Source organism: Vicugna pacos, chromosome 1 (genome assembly GCF_048564905.1).
Source record: "Vicugna pacos chromosome 1, VicPac4, whole genome shotgun sequence".
Classification (NCBI taxonomy): domain Eukaryota; kingdom Metazoa; phylum Chordata; class Mammalia; order Artiodactyla; family Camelidae; genus Vicugna; species Vicugna pacos.
In genome coordinates this window covers 100,229,563-100,255,032 of record NC_132987.1, presented here as the reverse complement: position 1 = coordinate 100,255,032, position 25,470 = coordinate 100,229,563, and the positions used below count along the sequence as shown (strand labels likewise).

The 25,470-nt window shown below is 38.3% G+C and overlaps 1 long non-coding RNA gene across 1 annotated transcript; it reads right to left on the bottom strand.

The window, feature by feature from the left end:
* Positions 1-250: 250 nt before the first annotated feature.
* LOC140699436 (uncharacterized) lies at positions 251-8,892 on the bottom strand. The gene is made up of 3 exons (XR_012077620.1): positions 8,776-8,892; positions 7,676-7,823; positions 251-596 (listed from the first exon to the last, which is right to left on the bottom strand). It is a non-coding gene; the product is annotated as an uncharacterized lncRNA (long non-coding RNA).
* Between the last annotated feature and the right edge of the window lie 16,578 nt (positions 8,893-25,470).

The following is a 25,470-nucleotide window of genomic DNA, read 5'->3' as shown; positions in this document are numbered from 1 at the left end:
GTTTACTTGTTTTTAGATTCATCTTAACGTGTATCTGCAATAGGGAAGTAAGCTACTGGTCCTTGCTCTTCTTGTGGACCAGAAAATTGATGAATTGGGGAAAATCCCAGATCTAAGTGCTTACATCTTTTTTAGGTGACTAAGTATTTATGTAAATTGAATACACTGCTTAAATCATACAAGTATGTCTTGTCATTCAGAACTTATTTTATATTATTTTAATTATCAAATCTGCTAACATCTGACTGAGATCAGGGCTCTGGAAAAATTACAAAAACAGATTGGAACATGGAGATGAGAAGGTAATTGTAGAGAACAGGCCACTTTAGAGGAGTGAGGGTGAGTAGGCTTGAGAGGAGTGTTTTATGACATGGACAGTCAGGCGTCTCTCTGATGCGTCTATCGTCTTCTAGTATAAGGGTCATCTGAAGGCAAGGCAGGAAGGAGGGAGAGTCTCAAAGTCCAATCGTCAAGCTTGGGACATGGGGTCCTGGTAGCTATAACAGCCTGTGAATTGTTCAGCAACATTCAGAGTGACTCATCAGTCATGCTTCTCTTAGGTCACTTGTTTTTTCTTGAGGCCAATTTTACTTGTTCTGAAAAAAGAAAAGATTAACATCTTAAGGACCTAGTGCTCAGACTCATGAGGAGGTAATCAACTCAGAGACATTCTGAGTGCACATTTGGTCTTCTGTAATTGCAGAAGGTGAATATGAGCAAAATACCTGAATATTATTCTTTAAACCCATAGCAACCATGATTTTCCTCTTATGTATGTAGGTAGGAATGTATGTATGTATCCATCAAATGCCTAGTCCCCTACCTATCAAGCCTAGCCTCCTTATTTAGAGGCTGTATGGCTCAGTCCTCCAGGTATGGGCCTTTTTGTGCCATCTCACTTTATCTGACAATTTACAAAGAATATACAGGCCTTCTTCCCACAGTATTGTGCCTGATGGTAGGCGCTAAATAAATATCTCCTTTAAACGGAACTTTTTTCCTACAGCTAAATCTCAATTAACCAAGAACAATTTCAATGATATTAACATAAAGACTTTATCATATAACTCTTGCATAATGATTGTAAAGAAAAATATTTATTGAGTGTCTCTCTGTGTCAGGCACTCTACATATGCTCTTTTGAATTTTTATATCCATACCACAAGGTTGATACTATGATTTTTAGTTTTTAAATGAAGAACCAGGGATTCAGTGAAACCAAACAATTTGTCCAAAATCATCCAGCTAATTAGTAATTGGCTAAAGTCTAGTTGGTCGCCAAGTTTGTCAAATTTCAAAGTTCCTATTATTTTTTAGACCATTCTTGTTTACCTTCTTCCCTGGATCTTGTCAGAGTAATAATCTCCTCTTTTCTTTTCATATCAGGAAGGGAGTTAATCCCAAAGAGTTTTGGTTAAAATGTAAGATGCTTCTTCTCCTCTTTGTAGATCCTCACATCAGATGACACAGATGCCATGTGACTACTGCTAAGACGTCTCTTCTACCTTTTTCACTCTCCAGGTTGACTTAACTATAGGACCTACCCTATAGTGGCTACATTGGCTCTAGTTCAGCAGGCCTAGGGCCAGCCAAGAGTCTGAATCTTATTTTCTTCCCTCCATCCATCCAACCATCCATCCAACCATCCATGTTCATTCAATAGAAATTTTACGCTAGCTACCACACAACGTGCTAGAGAGTCAAAGAAACAGATCTCATCTTCAAAGAGCTAAGAGTCTAGTAGAGGAGGGAAGCACAAATTTGTGCAATAATAGAGGCATATCTAAAGGTCCAAGGAGGAAGAGGGCAACTCATTTTTGTGGGTCAGGGAGGCTTTACAGAAGAAATGCTTGAGCTGGTTCAGCTGCCACGAAAGCACTGAAGAATCAAGAACTTTCTCTCATGCACGCACATTTTCCACATGGTTTGTCCAGCTTTGTGAATTGAGGTATCACTGTGTTTCTTCGTCAGCACATCACGGGACAGAGCATTGGTGGGTGGCACTTTTCATTTCTGTAATATCATGGAGAATCTTTGTCATGTGCAGGTGCACCATCTTCTAGGGATTTATCATCACTCTGGGACACAGTGCTAACTCTTCTAAGTGATCTATAGTCTTGTGCATGACATCCCACATGTGTGCTTCAAAATACAATAATCACATTTCTGAAGATTTCAGACTCTCCCACAAACCTGTGATGACATGCCTAAGCTCAAATGAAGATCAGTCTGGAGAATGATGACCTGCCAGGACACAGTGGAGGCAGGCAAGCATTCTGGCTTTTTTTTTTTTAAAGCACCAGAGCAGAGAAGAATGTGAATCTAAGTGGAAGGGTTGAAAATAGCTGAATGTGTGGCCATTAGCAGCTATGACTGCAAGTCAAGGGCCAATCTCATCTAGGCAGTGTAGACAGGCCTCTCTGACAGGCATCATTCTTGCCTGGGCTGCACGTATATGTGCCTGATTGGTGTTAGAATGATGAGCACTGTTTTCAAACACACAACCAAGTTATGCATGCGAATTTGACCATGGATTTTCATAAAATGCCTGGACAAAACCATGTGTCAAGCTTACTTATTCTTTTCAGTACTCTCTTATTTTATTCACAGATTATGATATAATACTGGTTTACATGTTCAGAATTGGTGTTTCAGGCATTATACTGTCACTTTGATATAACAGGATTCCTGTGGTCTCTGCTTTACGACCACTTTTTTCCCTAATTGATCTCTATTAAAGAGAGTCTAAAAATAAACTCAGCTTTTAAAAAATATTGCACTATGCTTAAATTCCAGTGTATTTAAATTAATGGATCCTCGAAAATGTAAAATTTTGAGAATGCATTTAATCCTGAAGCAATTTTGAAAATTTGGTATTCCATACTGCGGAAAACCACTGTGTAAAATGTGTTTGCCAACTGTTATTGAAAACATTTACATTAATAATCTTTCAGAGGAGAAGTAGAATATGAAAGGCTAATATAAGCTTTCAAATGACTTTACTGAGGACCTGATCATTAACAGAGTTTCCAAAAAGTGGTTTGAAGTGGGGATACCCAGGCCTGGTGATAAGTGAAAGAGAATCTCTTGGGTTAGGAAATAGTAGAGTTGGTCCCTTTGTCCACTGGCTCCCTGAGGGCAGGGGATCAAACTTCTTTTGCTCATCAATGCACACCCAACTCCCAGGAGGGGTTTTGACAAGGAAGGGGCTTGGTATACATTTGTTGAAAGGGTACACGAGCCAAATGGCTATTGAGAAGTCAATCAGTGGCCAGAGAAATAGGATCAGCCTGTGTCTGGGGCAAGTAAAGTGGAAACGCATAGACCTTAGGGTCAGGATGACCTCGCCGAGATTCAGTTCTTTTATCTCTAAACCAAGTATGGTACCTTCCTCGTAAGAATGGAATGAGATCAAATCCAATGGGCACACAAATGTCTAGAATAATGCTTGACACCGAGTAAGTGGTTCTTTAAATGTTAGTAGCCTCCAACCCTGACTAGCTTTAGACATGCTTAACCTTAGCCTACATTTTATATATTCTTTTATGTTCTGTTATGAAAAATACATTGAGTGGGAAATCAGGCTCGGATATGGGTCCCAGCCTAACCACCTAACCTCTGGGCTTTGGTTTTCTCATCTGGCAAATGAGGAGATTGGACTTATTCTCTAGATTCCTCTGCCTCTAGGTTTTAGCTATTAAATCTCCTAATTCTTATTTAATTCTCACAAATTAAACAATTTATAAGTATTTAAATTAATAAATACATGCACAGGCTTGAGAGACCCACTAACATTTATTTATTTTGTTATCTTCCCACCTGATTTTAGGTATCTTTTCTATAATTCTGTGAATTTTCCTTACATTTTTTATGTATCGACTACATACTAGGTACATTTTATTAGAAAGATTAAGATTTAGATTCTGTTTTCTCAAATGTTTTAGCCAACTGAGAGTTAATTTAAGTGAGGCAGATAATCTATGACATAATTAATCTCATGATGTTTCAGAAAATAAATGTTTTATTTTTATCTTAGGGCCTTTATTAAATATTGTACTATAACATTGTAAACGTGGCAGGAGGAGGAGCAGAGGAGATAAGTTTTGGTTAATAAAGTATGTTTACCAACAGAAATTTGAGCAGCAGAATGTTCACTGTAGCAAGAGGAGAATTATAACCATTTGGTAAAAACAAACAAACAAAAAATCAGATGATTTATTTTATGACCTAGATATTTTACTTTTTTCCTTAAAGGTTACATATGCACATTTATAATTATCTTGAATTTCTTCAATAGTGGCAGTCTTTTTGAAAGAGCAATTCCTAAGTGTAGGAAATATTTAAAATTCTTCATTCACATCAGGGTTCTGAGTTACTGGAATTTGTGTTCAGAAAGGGTTGTCAGTCTTCACTCATTAGAAATGCAATGAGAAAAATAATTCTTCTATTATTAATTCATGGACAGTAAAATAATAATTAAATTCTCTTTATGTATTTCTTCTATCTAGTAATGCTTTATTACTAAGTGTGTGACATTGTATTAAAAAGACTACTGCACACATGATTTTAGAAAACTAAATGACTAAAAAAACTGTAAGACTAAAGTTAGTGTTGGTAGAATTCATTTTTTCTCTCTTGGATAGCCTATAAAAAGAGAGTCTATCCAAGGCAAAGACCTCCATATTTTTTAAGTAGAATATTTTCTTTCTTACCTAGGAGCTGGGCTTATGGATGAAAAAGGTATAGTTGATATAAGACAAAGGACAAATTATCTGTATATAGTCTATTGAGCACAATCCACATGGTTTTGGTTGGAAAACTCCTTTTCAAATATAATCTGAAAGTAGGGTTACTGGATGGAAAGCTTTCTCCCCATTATGACACCAGTTTCAAAACTTACAGATTCTGCTTAATTCCTTCATCAGATTTGCTTAACGTCTAGGAGATGCAGCTATTAAAGATGGTCCTTTAATTAGGACTTTTGCAAACAACATATTTTAGCAATTCTCTTCTAGAAATCGGTGTTAGAAAAAGGCAATGGAATCATCAAGCAAGTTTCATTTCCTGGATTTTCTTTCACATTTTGAAAACTTCAAAGTTGAAACAGCTCTCGACTACTTCCTGGAATAATCGTTGACTTATAATCAAACCCAGAGATCCATGTTTCATGGTACTGTGGAAGACCCAAAATGACAGGTCCTCATACACTTATTTTTAAATGACTGTGACCTGAAATTATCGGTCTGAATTCATGAATCTGATGGAGAGTGGGGAGGAGAAAGGTTGCGTTTATGGGGGATTGTGGTTTTCCATCTGGTTGGTGTTGTTTGAAGATGATTATGGAGTTAAGGGACTCAAGTATTTTTGAGGTTCGCTGTGGTGTTTATATCAATATTTCTTCTCTTCAACATGCACTTTAAAAAACTTTCATAAAAGTGCTTTAAAGAGGTAGTTGTAAATCTTTAATTTTCACCTTTTGCATAGTAATGTGTTGTGTTCCTGCTGAGAATTTGAACTTTTCTAAAGCTTTGAAACACTGTCACTTTAAAAAATTATAAATTGAAAGGAATTCGAATGCTGGAGAAAGATTATAGTGCTTCTGCTTCAACTTAGGTATTAAAGACTTTATCTTCTGTCACAAGTTTGTCCATGATTTTATTAATTTGTTTATTTATTCATTCATTCATTGAACAGTTAGTCAGGTCTCAGAGAAACCAGACTAACATATATGCCCATGCAATTGCTGTTCATCACTTTTAATGAGGTGGTAAATATTACCTTAGTTTCACATTTCTATCTTATCTATCTCAGTGATTTAGAATTTGGAAATAAGACTTCAGTCATCATACTAAAAAATGTTAATTCTCTTCATTGAGATGAATTTTGAAGACAAAAATTCTAAGGTGAGTCCCAAAAGTAGCATTCAGCCTAAGAGTTAACTCTAAATAGAGACATATTACTGAAAATTTTAAAATATTGTTATCAGGAATCCATATATGGCCTCGAGAATCCTGGTTTCTGATAATCTTTGGTGGACATACTTTCTTTTTAAACTTGGAGCTTCCCTAACCTCATTAAAAAAAAAAAAAAGAAGAAGAAAGAAAAGAAAAGAAAAAGAAAACAGAAGCTTAAAAAGGTGAAGTAAAGCACTTGGACCCATGTCGAACAGCTAGTAGGTGACAGAGCAAGAAAACAACTCTGTTCTCTTTAGCACAGTGAAACTGCATCAACGCATCAGACCAAGATTTAGAGCTTGAAGCCTAGACACCAGAGAAGAGATTTTCAGCAAATTTGTTTTTTAATAGAGAAGAAAGCCAAGAATGACCGTCAAAAATGCTTCCTAAGTCACATTCTCCCTTCTTCCCAGACCTAGCCCGGGGGTCTGGCCCATCCCAGCATTTCTTCCTTCACAGATGACTCATTTTTGCCTTGACTAGTAGAAATAATGGTTTCTTGGTTCTAGCCAAGTTGTTAGGCAAAAAGAGGTACTGGACTGAAACGGGAAGTCTCAAAGGAGAGGGAAGACATGTCTGCTAGGTCACTTCTGATGAGTCTAGTTTATCCAAAGCCCAAACAACCTTGATATGATATTGTCTGACAAAGAAAATCTTTTATATGAACAGCCTCCCCAAAAAGACAAAAATTAAATCAATTTAGTTAACTAATTGACTGATAAAAAAATAATGAAATAGCAATAAAATTGAGGCTGTCGTGAAGAGTACAGAATGCACAATCACCAAGGGACAGACACTAAAAAGGAAGTAAAATCGAGGTCTGTTACTCAAAGTGTAGCCCTCAGACTGCCAGCATTGCTTGGGAGCTTGTGAAAAATGCAGACTCTTGGGCTACCATCCAGGTTTACAAAACGGGCACGTGCATTTTTAACATGATTCCCCAGGTGGTTTATACGCACATTAAAGTTTGAGGAGCACTGATTTAGAACACCACGAGCAAGGCTGTGTAAGGGAGTGCAAAGGCCAGCCGTCAGAGAAGGAAAGATGGTCCTACCCTTTTATTTTTCTAGTTCCTTTTGACCGTAATTTTTCAGTCTTCAAGAAAGAAGCCCCTTGGGTAGCTGTTCCTGTGACTCATAATATTCATGAAACATTGAAAGTACTGTGTTCTTCGGAGTAGGGCTCCTGCTCCATTTCTCAGTTTTAAATGGTTCTTCTTGTCGCAACTCTCTTGACAACTAAGTGAAGCAGAAAACCACACACACCTTTTACTTCTCTCAACATTTCCTACCATCAAAAATGTCACTGCAGTCAGTTCTTGATTAAAGAGGGCTAAAAGAGTAAAGAATGGCATTGAGAGGTGTATAAAAAACCCCTTTTAGTCATGATTTTAACCATTTTGGTCACCCTAATCCCTCTCTGTCTTTATAAGGGTTTGCTAATAATTTACAAAATGTACAATTTTTTTTTTTTTAGTTTTGCCTTCTCTCTCTTTTACTACTTACCTTTCCAACCCATTTGCTGACAGATGATGGAATTAATAATTATTAGGGGGATAAGCTAGAGTATCGAGGATCCTGGCGCTGGTTAATTGAGAAGAGTTGTTAAATAATCATTGCCACGAATATTTATTGAGTTCACTCTGTGCAGACACTGTCCTGAAGGCTGAGTATTTATTATTGGACTTAAGCTGCATCTTTCTGGTACCACCCAGGACTCACCGCAGATTGACGTTGGTTCCAATAGATGCGCTGTTGAGTGATGCCAGGATTTCCTTCAGTTTAATAACTTACTGTATAAGGATTTACTTCTTTAGCATCTGTGTCTCCTGCTACATCTTGAAAACCATGTACTTTCGATGCATTTTTTCTAACAGAAAGGAATGCAGATTAATAGCTAATTAAATTCCACAATTTAAAATTTGACTTAAAAATTTACTGTGCTATAAACACACGTTATTAATTAGCTGTCTCATTGCTTTTTGCAACAGAGGCTTGATAGCATACATATTCTGGAATAAGTATTGGCTTTTGAAAAGTGTAAAGTCTGTAATTAATGCTTAGTATTTTTATTGTAAATAAACGTGAAATATAGTTCACTTCTGGAAATCAAAGTCAATGTTTTGTTTCTTAAAAGAAACTCAGAAATTTTTTATTTGCCATGCTACTTAGGAAAAAAAGCAAAAAAAGTTTGAAATTTGAGAGCTTTTAACACACATACAAATTAAGAACATTTGAAAACTAATTTTAAGTGATGGCATTAAGGTGTTAGCTGTAAACCAGATTTACTGTTATTTAGCAATTTTTTGTTTGTTCCTATTAAAAATATTTCCATTTTCTTATTCACAAGCTAGATTTAAAAATAAATAAAATTAATGAATGCATGCTGTAGATAGAATATAATTTAAAACAACTTAAAAATAATTTATATAGTACCTAATCTTGTATCTTGAAACTAAATTCCAATTTGGTGTATGTGATATATAATCCAGTAGTTGTGAATCATAAAACTTCTTATCAAGTCTCAGAGCCACTATTTCCTTTGCCCTTTACTACCAGTGAGCCCGAACTAGGTGCCTGGGATTGTTTCAGTTTGGGGACTTAAAGTCCCACATCTGGAAAATCCCACTGTCCCAGAAAAACCTAAAAACCAGGCATCCTATGTGAGGCATCTCAGTTCTGTATAAGTGGTTCCTGGAAGCCTCCTGCTCTTATCCATTTTCTGTCTCCTGAACAGCCGTATTCCAGAGCTCACCCCTTGCCTGTGCTAGCTTTGATCCGGGGCCCCTAACGGACTCCAGCTCCTCCTCACTTGTCCTTACCTGTTCCTTCTGGGCCACAACCACCTGCTTCAGTCCCACTCATCGGTCTTCTCTGCTCCCACCGCCCCATGCTTTTCTTCATTCTATGCAATGAGGTCAACAAACAACCCAACCAAGTAGCACAGCTGTGAGCGATCAGATGAAATGGTTCCGCCAGAGAGGTGAAGAGTCAAGGTGCGAGCTGATTCCCTCCCACTCTAAAGAAGACTTCTCTCGTCTTTAATGTAACTGAGTGCCAGACACTGAATGTTTACGTCCTACCAAAATTCATATATTAAAATCCTAACCCCTAATGTGACTGTGCCACGAGGTGGGCCTTTGGAAAGTGAGCCGGTCCTGGGAGCGGAAGCCTCAAGAACGGAATTAGTGCTCTTATAGAAGAGACCCAGAGAGCTCCCTCCCCTTCTGCCATGTGAGGACCCCGGGAGAAAATGACATCGAGGAGCCAGGAAGTGGGCTCCCACCAGGCAGAGCCTCTGACGGCACTTTGATCTCTGGCTTCCCAGCCTCCAGAACTGTGAGAAATTAATTCCTGTTGTTTATCAGCCACCCAGTCTGATATCCTGTAACGGTGGCTAAGCCACTAAGTAATTAACACAAATTTCTAGGCAGAGAGAAGATCGCCCCTCATTTCTCAGGAATGCATGCATTCTCTGTATAAAGGCATACCCAGCATTTATTCTTTCAAAAGAACACAGATACACAAGACAGGGTTGAACATTGTCTTTTCAAGACACTTAGGATGCTGAGTCCTCTTGTGGGTGAGGATAGTTGTTAGCAGCATTTATTTGGTGCCTGTTGGCTTCTGGTCACAACGTTAGGTTTGTTATTCATGTTAACACACTTTGTTCTCACATTAAATTAAGTCAGTGAGTAGGAACCGTGACATTCGTCCCATAGAGGAGGGAAGTGAGACTCAATGGTTTGAAGTAACTTGCCCAACTTTCCCGGAAAGTGGGTGAGCCAGAATGTGAGGACAGGTCAGCGTGAAACTCTCTAGTGTGTCTGTGATGGGGGAAGCAAAGGAAGGGCAATTTATATAACATGTGCCATTTGACCAAATTATCCTGTTAAATAGTCTTGAAAAGCCGATTAAAACTGCTGATTGATCTGTTGAAAAGTATTATGCCTGGGGAGAACAATCAGCCAAGAAAACAAGATGTTCTGATGAACAACGGCCCTCGCATGTAATGATTACGCTGCTTTTGAAAGGCAGGTGATGATAACTCTGTAAGAAACCTCATAGTGGTTTATTTTAAATTAACCTCCTCCTGTTTCCTATTTGGAAAATGATATCCTTATTTATCATTCTGGAGCTGTTTGCCGGCCTCACCTTCTAATGTTTATTACCAGGAATTGTTTTGTGATGGCTGATTGCCCCAGATCAAGGATGGCAAGATAACCTTGCCTTCGGTGAAAACCTCTTGGGGGATTGACGAAGTCATTAGGATAAACCAAAATGCAAACATCTCATGTGTAAATAGTGGTACCATGTAGAAGTTCAGTTTGTCTTATTTAAACACAATAAAATTATACTCATTTATAAATGCCCTAATTCCACTAGTGGGAAGGCAAGTACCAAAAGCACTTTTAGATCGTGAAACTTCTTTTGTTAACCTAAATTCACATTCATCTTTATTTTTAATAATTTTAATAGTTTACTAATTTTTTAATATTTTTTCGATTTTTATTTAAAAATTATTTTTTAAAATTCAAAATTTTAATAATATTTTTAAATAATTTACTAAGTTTACCTGTTTACTGCATTGTGAACCACTAATACAAACATAGCACCTATTCTTAAGATATACATTGCTGAATGTTTGAATTTGAAAATACGTAATTTGTGTCTTGTTCCAGATTTTAGTGGGAAGGCTTTCAACATTTCACCATTGATGCTGGCTGTGGGTTTGTCATAAACAGCTTTTATTATGTTGAGATGTGTTTATGTGAAATCTAAAAAAAAAAAAGACAAAGTTATTTGCAAAATGAACAGACTCACAGACATAGAAAACAAACTTACAGTTACCAGTGGCGAAAGGGGGTGGGAAGGGATAAACTAGGGTTTGAGATTTGCGGATACTAACTACTATATATAAAATAGATAAACAGCAAGTCTCTCCAGTACAGCACAGGGAACTATATTCACTATCTTGTAGTAACCTATAAAAGAATATGAAGATGAATATATGTATGTATATGTAGGACTAAAACATGCTGTACACCAGAAACTGACACAGCATTGTAAATTGACCATATTTCAATTAAAAAATAAATAAATGAATAAGAAAAAAAGAAAATACATAATCAGAGTCAGCCTTCTTGCAGAAAGGGAACACAGAGATGTTGAGCAGCTATTAGGTGTCAGTGTTTGAGAGCTGACTGAGGCATCTGACTCCCAGGCTAATGCTCATTCTAGAAAAGCCATACTCTAAAATGGCAAAATCATCATTTTACTTAGGTAAAATCTGTTCTCTCTTGGGGTACTATTTCTTGACATGACACAGATAATCGGCTTTTCAGTATGTTAGGGAGATCCTGGGAAGTGGGAACTGCGTCATGTACATTTTTGAGTCCCCACAGTGCTTACTCACTTCAGTGGTGCTTTGCAGACCACTGATTTGTGGATTTTACCCAAACCCTCCTATGCACATCATCACAGCTCAGGTTGAAAGGGAATGTTGGTCTATGAATGATATTTTTTCAGTCTGTAGAAAACACAAACACTGGAAATCTAACCTATTTTTTGTTACATCTGATATCAGAGTAGTGTTTTGTGATCCTTTACTGAAGAAAAAAAATTTTCTCCTCTCTCCTTAGATATAGGGTTAAAAACATTTGTTAAGTTGACTTCATTCTTTGGTGTTTGAACATCAACAGGATACACGCACTGGGATATTTTCCCAAGGTATTTTGCATCATTGACCACAAAATCAGTTAAATATGGTGGTCTTAAGTGAAAAACAAACACTATTTCCCCCCCCCTTCAGTGGACTAGCGAGAGGAACAGAAACCTATACTATCTACAAAGACTTGTTCTTAAATGACTCATGGACTTTCAAGTTAGCACGTACCCAAAGTAAATGTGATTGGGGAAGGGATGGCTTGACACCTTAGCTGTTACCACTCTCCTGTCAGCTGTCACTGCAGCCTGAAGCGTCCCGGAGCCCAGGTGCTGGCAGCTCTGGTGAGGAGGGCAGGCAGAGATTGGGTTACTCAGTGACAGCTGAATCTTTCCAAGAGAATTAGCTACCTAATTCCTCTAATGAGAATGTACCTTTTATATAAAATTGGAAGAGGAATAAAAGTGGTAGTAGAATTGGTGCTTTTACCAAGACTCAACAAGCTTCCTGATTCTGATGCCGAAGCAGTTTTTAAAAAGGCATAACTATACATTTCTTGTTCCAGGGAAGGCTTTAAAATCTCTGTGCATGAGACTATAAATGCTCAGCCCTTCTCGCTAACTCTGCATTAAGCATTCCTAATCCAAACCATAGAAAATTTAACTGATATCCAATTGTGTTTCTCGGAAGTAATTTCTTATTTTATTTCTCCCTCTTCTTGTCACTCTCACACTGATCTTCACAGAAAGTCATACAAATGGGGAACCAGAGTCACCTAAAAGCTAGATGACATGCCATCATGAAATCTGTCTTCTCTCTTTAAGGATTTGATAGTTAAACTAGGTGACATTTCAAGTCTTTCTTGCCCCCACGTCCTGTGAGATTCCAGGTTTAACTGTTATAATTCCGTACATATTCACTCTGGCTCTTAAAATCAAATCTGCCCCCTGCTTGTGCTCTTCCTCCTCTCAACATGAGAGATGTGGCCCTCTCTCTTCAGTACGTCGCATTGTATGGATCTCATGAAGGATCAAGTTATTTTTCAACACGTCACACTGATACGTACAGTTCTTGTAACCACCTCGAATATGCACCAGGAATGCGAACACTCTACTGCCCAATAGAAAGATCGAGCTCTCTCCTTTAAACACCGTTCCTCTCCAACAATCAAAACACAAAATCCTGACTAATCTTCCAGATAATACATCCTTATCTTTCTGACTTTGAGAAATATACGCCATGTTCACTTTCTTTTCTCTTGCTCTTTTATATTGCTCTGTATTCTAAGTAGTTGTCTCCATATTCTGGCATCATTGGGAATTTGTTTTAAATAATGTATTCCCTTTAGGTTAAAACATTACTTGAGCTGGGAGTTTTTTTCCCATCATTTTGCATCTTCACACTTCAATATATTGGGAATTGAAGGGAGTATAGGATTAAGTCACTAATGAGGCTTTTTCTCCTTTAAAGATACTCTCAGGATTATAGCTTCCAATTGTGGGAATCTCTTATCGAAATTACCTGTTCTCATCCTCTGAAGGCAACAATTAGAGGAGTAAGATCCTCCCCATCATCTTCTTGCCTTCCCCACAGATTTGAGGATATATTGTTCTATTTATTCTGTTAACATCAAGCTGGGAATTCTATCAGGTTGTGAGCTGGGAGTATTGACCCAGGAGTGGGGATCCACTCTAATTACTACCTTCTTAGAACAAGAATTGAAGATAATTACTTGTCTTGTTTTCAATTAAATAACTTAGTTCTCTTTAGTCCTGTAATACCTTAAGGCCTCAAAAATGGAGCTGGTGGAATCTTATTGTTAACAGCTTCCCCTCCACCTTCCATCTGCATTTACACTAAATGATGTGCTTATGGAAACGGGTAATACTTTAATCTCTTGTTCCCTTATTATTTTGTATAAAACTCTGTTGATTTACCTTTGCTAAACTGTGGAACAGCAGGTCCTTAAGACTTTTTTTCATTCTAGAAGGTGTATATTTTTCATGGTTTGCTCTTTTTAAAAATCAGTTTTTCTTAATCGTATAGAAAAGACTGTTTTCCTCTAGCGTTAGGAGATTACTTTTTTAATCTTAATATCCTCAAGCTCTAGTAGAGTTCATACTAAACACTTAAGAGTAAGAGTGACAAGGGAAATGACTTATCAGGATGAAAAAATATCAAATATGATGAAGAAACTTGCCCCAAACACTGTTGATTTCCTCTCCGATGACGATTCATCTCCCCAGTTCCAACCACACCAACTTCTTCCTTTCTTCTGATGCCTACCTTTCTCTGCAGTTAAATACTTAAGGGAAACTCACTCAAGCTCCAGTCTCAGGGTAAGTCCTAATCGGTCTGAGAAAAACATGATGGTCTCAGTGCTTATGCCCATGGCTGAAGCATGGCCCTATGACATATGCCTAGCTAATGAGCCAGATAGCTGCAAGGAAAATCAGTTTCCTCCCAAAAGCTGTACATGGAAAAGGTAGCCCCCTTTTTTCTGCTCCTGGTCATTATTATATACAGATATGTCATTCAGACCTGGTACAGCCATTTTGAACCCTGACAGGAGCCAGCCAGGAGAGAATCCAAGGCACAGAAGAGTTCAAAGCTGGGTCCTGACTATACCATGCCTTCTGGACTTCTTGCTCCAAGACGTAATTAAAAGCCTTATTTAATCAAGTTGAATCAAGGTTTTCCATTACTTGAAGCTATAATCATCCTGATAAAAAATTATTCCACATTTCTTTTATTTTCCTGGAAAGTCTAAAACCAAGACTTTAAACAGTGTATTGAGCCCTCCCTTGGGATCTTAGGTCTTGTAGAAAGCTATGAGAAAACATAAGGAGGAAGTCAAAATTAGGTTATATTTGCATAAATGTAGCAAAACAGATCTAACCAAAATATTTAGTTTAAAATATCCTCACAATTCCAAAATATTGGCTTTAAAAAGCAGCAACAAAAATTTCGTTTTTCCCCCTTTATGTTCCTAACTCTTGGCCAAAGACCATGAGAATGTGGAATGACCACAGGGATGAGGAACGATGGAATCTTCCAGTCCCCGTTGCCCACTGCCATAAATGTGCATGTCCCATTCCAGCCTGAAGAATCAGGAGCCCTTGCTGTGCACATTACAAGGGGAAGCAAGAGGTAGAGATTTCGTTTTTGCCCTTCCTTATGGTGTCGCTTGTACAGGCAGACTATCACTGAGCACACACTCTTCAGTTCTCATGTGTAGGAAGGGGATCTGTACCACTTTACCTTAAAACACATAGCAGAAAGAACTTGATGCAATTCCTCACCTCGTTTTGCAAATCTGCTGGCATGAGAAGTCTTAGTAATGGACTTGGATGTGTCCTAGACTTTATTGTGCCAATATCAATTGAATTAAGACTTCGAACCTTTTCAGGGAACTTCCCATCCTTCATTTCAAATGAATGCACAGACTGCTTTCAGCTACTGAAGTGCTGGCCCTGAAATGAAAAATGAGTACCTCTCAGCTAAGGTGGATTGCAGAAACCCACAACATCAGATTTTGATCGAGATCCAAACGAAATTTTTTCTTGTGTGTATAAGCAATGATTTCTGCTCTTTCCGGAATTTTACAGTGGGCTCTAGCGGAAAGAGCACTGGATTAGGACAGGAGTCCTGGATTCTAGGTTTTTGTTTTGTCCCTGTCACTTTATTCCTGAGTAACTAGGCGAATAGTTTTACCTCCTTGAGTTTCAGTTTCTTAATCTTTAAAAATGATAATAATGGATTTTGCCAAATAGTTTCTAAAAAGATTGCCATAAAAATCAATATGATAAACACAAAAGTACTTTACAAATATCAGGTACCATTATTATTATTCCATCTCTTATTTGTGAGGAGGTTTGAGGACATGTCCAGACTGACTGCATTCTGAAGGGCTGAGATGCCGAAAGTTGGTGTAAAGATAACCAGGCCTCGATATTCACCCCCCAGGTGGATATTTCCCAAGTAACATTTGATTCATGACCTCTTTTTCTCCCCCCTTTTTAAAGTTAAGATGGTGTTAATTCATCAAAAGCCATTAAATTCTTATTATATCCTGATCCATTTCTACGCTCTGAGATACAGAAACATGTGAGAAGCTTACAGTCTAGTAGGGGAAAGGACCCAACCAGAAAATACAAATATAAGGCAGTAAGTAGGAAGACCACTGTACGGGCAGACAACCATGGGAAATTAGAGACAGAATACTGGTTCCAATTTGAGGTTCTGGATCTCAAATGGTGAGAAACAGTATCATCTCATTTCTCCCTGATAAACGATTCTCATGGACCTTCTCAGATTTCCCAGTACAAAACAGACAACATGAATCCCAGTACAAGCATTCAAAGTTCTACAGATTTCTCCCATCTACCCCCCCCCCAAGAAAGTTTTAAAACAGACGCAGAAGGAAGCTCACCAAATGATTAATTTTCATCTCAATTTTCATTATGTTGATAGCATTTTGAGGGCAAGGAATATACCAGAGCCCTCTGAATGCCAAAAGGAGAATGAGGTTACTGGCTGAGGGTGTGCTGAATAGGTTAAGAGGTGATGGCTAAGCTCGTTCTTCTCCTTCCTCCTGAGAATTCTGCAGAGAGCATGTTTTATGGGAGTCTTTAGCTGGAAGAGAAATTGAGACAAGGAGAAGGTGCATCATTTGCAAAAATTCTAATCATGGGAATCGGTGAAGAAGAGGTAATAGAATTAAGAATCCTCACTTATAGCTTGCTGAATAATGACTTATGTTCTAAAAACAATTACTCTGAATATGTCATTTTATAATTAGTAGACTTATAAGTAGAAGTAATAGAGGGTTTCTTTTCACCATCCATTCCTGGAGTCTCCACTAACACGTTGCTGTGGAGTCGAAAGTAAATACACAGATGCATGTGTCCTATCTGATCCACTGATAGAACACTGGGAAATCCATGCTGTTATCTTGGAAGTTTATCCACCTTCTGGACCTGAAATCAGTGAATGAATACTTGTTTAGATAAAGACAAATCTGGACTTGAGAAAAAATTAAGCAACTATTTTGGAGATCTCGCTAAGTTTAATCATGGCATAAATAGTGAATGAACTTTTATGAACAGATTATATCACTGGTGACTCTAAACTAACCTCCAATGGGACTCAGGCTCTTCCCTCCCCACACTGGTGTGTCTCCCTTCAGATTCAGCTGTCATCCTTATTGCCACGATGTGAAGAGATGAGCCACGTGTCTTAGAAATTCAGAGATTGTTCTCTGTTCTGTGGTGTTCAGGTTACTCCTGCTGCAGTTACCTCCAAATTTAGCAGCTTAAAATGATGACTACAGTTTGCTCACAATTTTGTGAGTCAGGAATTTGTAAGCTGTTAGCTGGGTAGTTCTTGCTTGAGTTTCCTCGTGAAACTGCAGTCAGATGTTGGTTATAGCTGAGGTCGTCTGAAGGCTCAACTGGACTGGCTGTCCAAAATGGTGCACTCACAGTTGAAGCAGACTGTGGTCTGGAGCTCAGCTGGACTGTTGGCTCTCCAGCATAGCAGTCTTGGAGCCATTGTGTCCTCATATAACATCTCAGGGCTCTAAAAAGTCAGTGTTCCATCTAACAACAATATAAAAGCCCCATAGCCTTTTGTGGCTTATCCTCAGGAATCACACAATTGCTTCTACCACAATCTACTGGTTACAGAGATGATAAAAGCTCACTGAGATTCAGGGGAAGGGACTTAGACCTCATCTCTTGATTAGGGAGTGATGCAACTCTAGAAGAATACATGGGAAGTTGTTGTTGTGGTCATCTTTGGAAAATACAACATATCAAAAGTGGTGAAACTCTGCTCTGCATGAATTTCAAGTCTGCTTACTATTTCTGCTCTCGAATATTCTATATGTCTAATATTGCTTTAGCTCATTTTAATGATTTTTCTAGTTCTTTTAATGTTTATTTTTCTTCCTTTTTGGGTTACATCAAAAAGAATCACTCAGTGGAATCCAGTTTGCTTGGATTTTGGGTATAGGTTAGTCTCCACTTGAGGTTGTATTATTAAATTGTAGTGGATTCACAGTTTGCTCCCTTCACTTTCCCACTCCCATCAGGCGGCCTGTGTGTCTTCACCTGTGACTTGCCTCACTGAGATCAGATCAGGTCTGGGGAGGAATTCTGAAGGTTCTTCACACTGCAGGGCTCCTGACTCACCATCATGCTCACTATTGCCTTTGGTTCCCTGTGTCTGTTCCTCAGAACCCGTCTAGATGCAGAAATACTGTAGCTCAGACTGTCTCATAATTTAGTCTCCAGAGTCCTCACTCCTATTTTTGAACCTAAAATTCCTTGGGCTCTGTACCTGGGGGCCTATTTGGACATCTAGGACTCACCTGTCTTTTCCTGCCTTAATAACATCCTTGAACTTGACCTCTGGTGTCTGTCCCTATCATGTGGAACTCTAGTTCTTGATCCTGGATGAATTATCTTAGGAATGGGAGTAGGAAGCTTGTTTGTTTATTGTTCTTCCAAAAGACATTTCAAGACTGAATGTTATCTTAATCTAAGATTGTTTTGTGATAGCAACATGATGATTAAGAGCTTAGTATTCAGAATTTGATAATCTAAGACTTGAATGCTGGGCATGTTATTCCCTAGGTCTCAGTTTTATTATCTTTAAAATGCATATGATATTAGAATCTACAATATAGGGTTGTTATGAAAAATAAATGAGATAATGAGGCTCTATCACTTGGTATAGTAGCTGTACTTAGTGAATACCCAAATGTATTAATTGTTATCATCATCACCATCATGGTTTCAAGTAGGAGCTTTACTTTTTAGCTTTGTGTAACCAGGACCATAACAGTACTGCTATAGTAAGCCCTTATCATTGAATTAATAAATGTGTATCTGTTGAATCCTTACAAAAGATAAACTGAACAAAAAATCATAAACTTTCGTCAAAACCAAAATTATTCTGATGACACACCTAGATATTAAAAAAAAAGTTATTCCCCTAAGATTGGTATCATTGAGGTGACCTGGAATGTTTGCTGTGGGCCTTGAGAAAGTTGAGAGGAGGAACGTGGTTCACCAGTGGTGGAAGGAAGTCCAGCCAAACTCCTGGAATGCTGTGTCTTGATATTTACAGATAAGTGGAGGGCATCTGGCCAAGAATATGGCATCACCAAAGTTCCACAACACTGCAAGATACGGCAAGAAGTATTGAGTGGGGATCAGCATCTGGGAAGACAATCCAGGACCCAACAGGAGCCAAGGACCAAATCTTCATGCCTGGAAAATCCCTGAAAAGGATCCCAGGCAAGGTCTCAGTTCAAACAGACTGCATCTTAGGCTAAGGGCTTGGGTACAAGAGTAGAAGGCAGGGGACCAGAACTGCAAGGGCAGCTTGGGATTTAGACTGAAGAATATGGCTTACATGCAAATTCTAGATCAGAACAAGACTAGCAGAAAAGTAGAAATGCTAAGTCCTAGAAGTATTGAACTCAAGTTCAATAAATGTCCCCATCAAAAACAAGATTGATTTTAGATCCTAGGGCAGAACTCAGTCTGCAGATAGAACCACATGACCCCCGATGTGAGGAAGGAAGATTTGAGAAAGCATTGCGCTTTTTAAATGAGATTTTTCTTTCATTTCGCATCTGCAGCAAATCTCTATTAGAAAATCATTTCAGACATTCTCTAGGTGGGAGAATGAACTAAGGTTAAAGTTACGATTAATTTACTAATGTGCTGGTTTGTGTGGTCCATTCCGTGCATTCCCACAGTAGCTTGCAGATATTTCTCTCTCTCTCTTCCTCTCTCTTTCTTTTGTTTTCCCTTTCTTACTCTATGTATAACTTATAATTTACATACCATCCAATTCATTCATTCCAAATGTACAACTCAGTGATTTTTAGTATACTCACAGAGTTGTTCAGCCATTACTACAATAAATTTTGGAATATTCCCATCACCCCAAAAAGAAACCTCATACCCATTAGCCATCACTCTCCACTCTCACCCCCTCCACCTAGCCTCTGGCAATTACTAATCTACATTTTGTTTCTATGGATTTGCATATTCTGGAAGTTTCATATAAATTGAATCATACAGTACATGGTCTTTTGTGATTGGTTTCTTTCACTTAGCATAATGTTTTCAAGTTTCATCCATGTTGTAACAAGAATCAGTACTTCATTCTTTTTCAGGGCTGAATAATATTCCACTGTATAAATACACTACTTTTTATTTATCCAGTCAGCAATTGATGGACATTTGTGTTGTTCCTACTTTCTGGATGCTATGAGTAATGCTGCTAGGAATATTTGTATATGAGTTTTTGTGTAGACATATTTTCAATTCTCTTTGGCATATATAGGAGTAAAATAGATAACACTCTTTAAAGTTCTTATTAAACAAATTAAGTCATTTAAAAATTATTTCAGTGAGTATTTGATAATTGCCTCTCCCATCCCAGGTACTCCTTTTTAGTCCTAGAGTACAAAAATGAACAAAAGAGATAAACTATCTGTCCTCATGGAACTGACATTTCTCCACAAAGCTTTAAGTCCTTGAGAACAAGAACCATAATTATATGATTCCCTTTCCTATCCACAGTACCTAGCACAGTTCTGCACAATATATTAATGTAAGAATTAATGTATGTATCCATAACTTATGGGGAAAACTTGAATCATTATAATAAAGTTTAAATAGAATTTGACCCATCTCCCACTTACTAAATCATAGAAACTCCAATCTCCTTCTAATGCCTCTAATTTGTTAAGAAAACTCCCATTTTATGGGCGATGCAGCTCTCCTGCCTCCCACGAGGCATCTACTACTCCTTCCTCCATCGTGGAATGTGGATGTCATGGGACCCAGGCTCCCACATTGCTATCCTGATGATGAAAACAGTGGTGGCTTCCATCCCAGGGCTTTGAGAACCACTCCTTATGCCCTTCTGATGCATTATGTTTCTCTTCTTCCGAATGCCAAGTTGCTCTCAGCTACCTCTTCTAGCGGGAAAAACATCCTCCATTCTACTTAGGTTACACACTGTAAACACCACCTTCTAATACTGAGTATCCATGACCAGCCTTCATTCTCAACAGCTCATAGAGATGTTTCTGGTCCTGGGCTTGTATTGCTGCTTTCTCCTTCTCCCTTGGACACGGGATTGCTGGGGCGAGGAGGTCCAGTCTATAGGACAGCCTGGTCACCATTCACCAGACTACTCAAAAGTTTTCCTTCTCCTCTGATGGCAACCAGTAATGGAATCAGTTTTGGGCACCTCAAATTTCTGTCTTCTCACAATGAGTTCCTCCACTTGCTAGTCTTTAGCTGCTCATGCAAACAGACCCTGGAAGGATCTCTCCTTCTTGCAAAGTCTCTAGACATCAGCAAAAGATCTGAGTTATAAAGATGAACAGTTTAAGTCTCAAACTTTGTCCCTGCTGCAGCAGCATTTACTGTAAAATGTGATTTGACAACATTTTGGTCAATGTCTCTTCTGACTGCCCACATGTGAGTCTGTTTCAATTATGGCTTTGGATTTACGATTTTGGAAATAGATTTAGGAGTAGGCCAATAGTTCAGGTAATTTCACTGTGACCTGGCAGCACTCTCAATTCGATGATTTAATTTGTATCTTGTGCAAGTCAGTAAAATGCTCTGAAATTCAAGCTCCTCTTTTGTAGGAAGGGGATTATTTACCGTCTAGAGTGATAATGATAATAGCTAATGTTTATCGTGTGCTTCTGGGAAGTAGGCGCAATTTTATATCCTTTGTATCTATCGGCTCAATGACTCCTCACATCAAGTTCATGAAATAGTTGCTATTATTGTTGGGTAAAATCATTCTAAATAATATAGGTCGATTACAAAAGAGTCATGCTTATTACTTTGAAAATGAGGCATAGACAGGATTCATTCACTTCATGAAAACTTCTATGTGATTTTGTCAATAATCAATTATATGGTTAACACATCCTTTCACTAGAAGACAAGTTATATCTGTTTCACAATAGGACTTTTCCATGAATAATCTCCTGTGTGTACAATTCAGGCCCCATAGATTATTTTGACTTCCACTCAGATTTCCACACTCCTCACTTTCACTCCGTACTTGAATTCCATTCGGGAAATGGACGTCAGAGCAAAGAGCTGTAAGAGTAATATGGAACACCAGTCTATTAAGGCAGACTGAGCTCTTTTCTATTTTATTTTTAAAATTTTTATTGAAGTATAGCTGATTTACAACGTTGTACTAGTGTCTAATGTACAGCGCAGTGACTCAGTTGTATGTATATATCCTTTCTCATGTTCTTTTCCATTATAATTTATTACAGGATATTGAATACAGTTCCCTGTGCCATAGTAGGACTGCGTTGTTTATCTATTTAATATATAGTAGTTTGTATCTGCTAATCCCAAACTCCTAATTTATCCCTCCTTCTGCTTTCTCCTTTGGTAAGCATAAGTTTGTTTTCTAAGTCTCTAAGTTTGTTTCTGGTTTGTAAATAAGTTGAAAAGAGCAAAAACAACTCACTAAGTCTGGCCCGGAACCAGCCACTTTGTCTCACTTTCCCACCCAAAATTGGACCAGTGTTCCTGTTGTGAAGATTCTTCCTCGAAATTTTGGTGAAATAGTACATAGAATTTAAGCCCATTATAGGATTTCTTTCTTTCTTTCTTTCTTTGGTCTTTAACTTGAGACTTCTGCAACAGGCCCTGGGCTTTCTTTTCTTTTCATATAGCTAGCTGCATTATTTTCTTCTGCATAGTGAGACGAGAACCATTTGGTTAGCCATCAACTCCGTCTTATCTGCTTGGCTGCGTGTTTTGCTAGCTGCTCTGAGATATTTGGCCAGGAATTCAGTTTAGATTAACAAATTCTGTTCTATGGTTGAAGAAAATATTAACTAATTTGGTAAGAATTATAAGCATAAAGTGTTTGTGGTTTTGGGGGGTGGGGGAGGGGTGTCAGAAGAATTGTTGATAATCATACATTTTTGCATTAAAATTCTAGTTCATTAAGTAATCAGCATGGGGGTGTCTGACTGGCTGATTAGATGCAGAGGCAAATAATTTGTTGCTTTTTTAGGGAAATTTCCATCAAAGTGGTTGTACCTAGAGAATTTAAATGAATGTATTATTTTAAATCCATGTATATTTATTTCAAATTGAGTTTTCCTGGAGAACAAAAGAGTTGTTTTTTCATCCAGAACACTCATGGTTTCCAAGGTGGTGACTGGATTAAAAAAAGAAAAAATCAAGAGGTATTAGCTCTCTCTCTCTCCCCCTTTCCCTCTCCCTGCCTCTCTCTCTCTTTCTCTTATTTCCTCTCTCACCAACCAACCAAAATGCTGCATGCTAAAGTTCCAAGTTTGCCTCCACAGGCCTACTTAGAGAAAACCTAGTGTGGAATAAAACTGAGGAAGTATGGATCTGAGAGGAAGTTGAAATAATTTATTATTATTACTTATGATCCTGTCTGGGTTTTTGTCTTTGTTTTTGTTTTTGTTTTTCTGTGACTATATCTTCTGAATTTAGTTAAAGTGATTCATTCTGTAAGTAGTTCAACCAAGGAATCCACATTTTGGCTTAGACTTGAAAAATAAGAAGGGCTAACCAATGTGGTTAAGGAGCTCCTTGGAAGGGCCTTGGTCACAACCATGACAGTCACGATGCTAACTTAAAAAGATAGGCTGGTGGGCGTAGCTACAGCTCAGTGGTAGAGTCCATGTTTAACTTGCACAAGGTCCTTGGTTCAGTACCCAGTACCTTCATTAAAAAGTTAATAATAATAATAATAATAATAATAATAATAATAATAATATAGACTAAAAGGTGGACTGGAAAACAAGATATATCCCTTTATCCCTGGCTAGAATTTCGTCAAAAGGGCTACTGACTCAGGCCACAGCTGGCTTTTGAGTGGATTCAGAACCATCCCATCCCCAGGGACGTTCACTCTTTCTTACTTGCAAATGCCTGAACTAGGATCACTTCAGAGGCACATAAGAGCTTCCTACCAAGATTTTGTTTGAAAAGCTGAAAAAAAAATTACAATTTGCTAACATCATGAAGCCTCTGACAACACCCCCCAGGGCCTGAGCCAGCACGGGTAGGAAACCACTTTGTACCTCTGCTCCACTTGGAGCCTGGGGAGCAGCTAATCTTCCCAGACCTCACACCCCTGTTTATTCTCAGTCGCTGCCCTTTGACCTTCTATCCTCTCCCCTACTCTCAGTCCCAGACTTGACTTCTGGCTGCCTTGGTTGGTCGTGGTCTCTGCATTCCCCACTCTATGATAGAAAACTCCGCCACTGTAAACCTCTTGGCAGAATGCTTCTTCTTGTCTTAACTGGAGTCTAATAGCCCTGAAGGCGAGAATTTCCCATACAGACCCTTGTAATGAAGAGAACGAGGTGCTGGTATCTCCTCCTTCCCTTTTACATAAAACCATTATTCCTCTGCATGTCAAAAATGTCAGAAGCTGCCCTTTGGGGCTGATATAAACCAGCTATTCACCTTGTTAGTACCTTTTACTAACCTTCAGTTTAGGCAACCGGACCACATACTTCCCTTCAGCTTGTCAACTTCTTAACTTCTGAGCAAGCTCAATAGTCATTTAGGTGATATTTCCAATATATCTTCCTCACATTTTCCTTCATTTTAATTCCAGATCTTCCATTTTCACTCTGCTTGAACTACCTCTCATACATGGCCATGAAATTATTCCTTGAAATCATTCTGAAATTCTCCAATTCTGAAATCTTAAATGCTGACATCTTATGCATGGACCAAAATCTCTTATCATATCAGCTCTCTTCATCCCTACACCCACTGTGCCAATTTTGACTTGATGCAGGCTTATACCCCCTTGGCCATTCCCTCCCATCAGCCAGCATCTTCCTGTCAAGCCACACCTGTTACTCCCTAGAACATCTGAAGCATTGCATCTACCCAGTGGAATCCCATCCCTAGCTGAAGTCAAAAACCCATCTCCAATGCCCTAAACACCAGTTTGCTGAGTGTTGTTAGAGAAGAGCATGCCACATGTGAAATGGTGCCACCTTTGGACCTCACACTGCTTGACAGTCATTCAGTGGAATCTTACCAGCAACCAATGCCATGTTCCCAAACCTAGTTATGCCTTCTCACATGCCCCCAGGCCAGATGTCTATGCTTTTCACATCGCCATACTTTCCCTCTGAAATGAAAATGAAATGGCTGTCGTGTACTCATCATTTTCAGGTAAAGACTTTCATAGGATGGGATTGCAATGAATTGATTTCCTAGGTTCTTGTATTGGCTAACTAAAACTTTTCCCACAAGAGAGGACTTTCATAGTCCCTCCCCTGAACAGAATATCTCCATGCCAGAAACACACATAGAGAAATAAGTATTTTCTGTGCATTATCTGAGCAGTTATAGAAGTTTTGTCAGATCCCTGATACAAGGGATCCAGGACAATAATCCTGAGCTTATCTATTTTTCTGACTATATGTGTTTAATATATGTGTCTGTATATATATATGCTTTAAACAAATATTTATTAATCATTTATTATATACCATTCCCACTAGAAGGTAAACTCTATAAGATCAGGGGCCTGTGTTTGTTTTATTGCTGTTTTTTATTCCCAGTACCTAAGGCTTGTAACTGTATACAGATCCTAAATTAATTTGAATTTTGAGGGTCTTTCATGAAATACTATAGGAGCAAGTCACATACCTTTCTTTTCTTTTTTTTTTTTCTCACATCTTCAGCTGTGTCAAGGGAAAAAAAAAATCAAGTAATCATAATTGTAGGTTGCTTTTCCTTCCTCTGTGGTCTACATCACCCAGTCAATAAGTCAG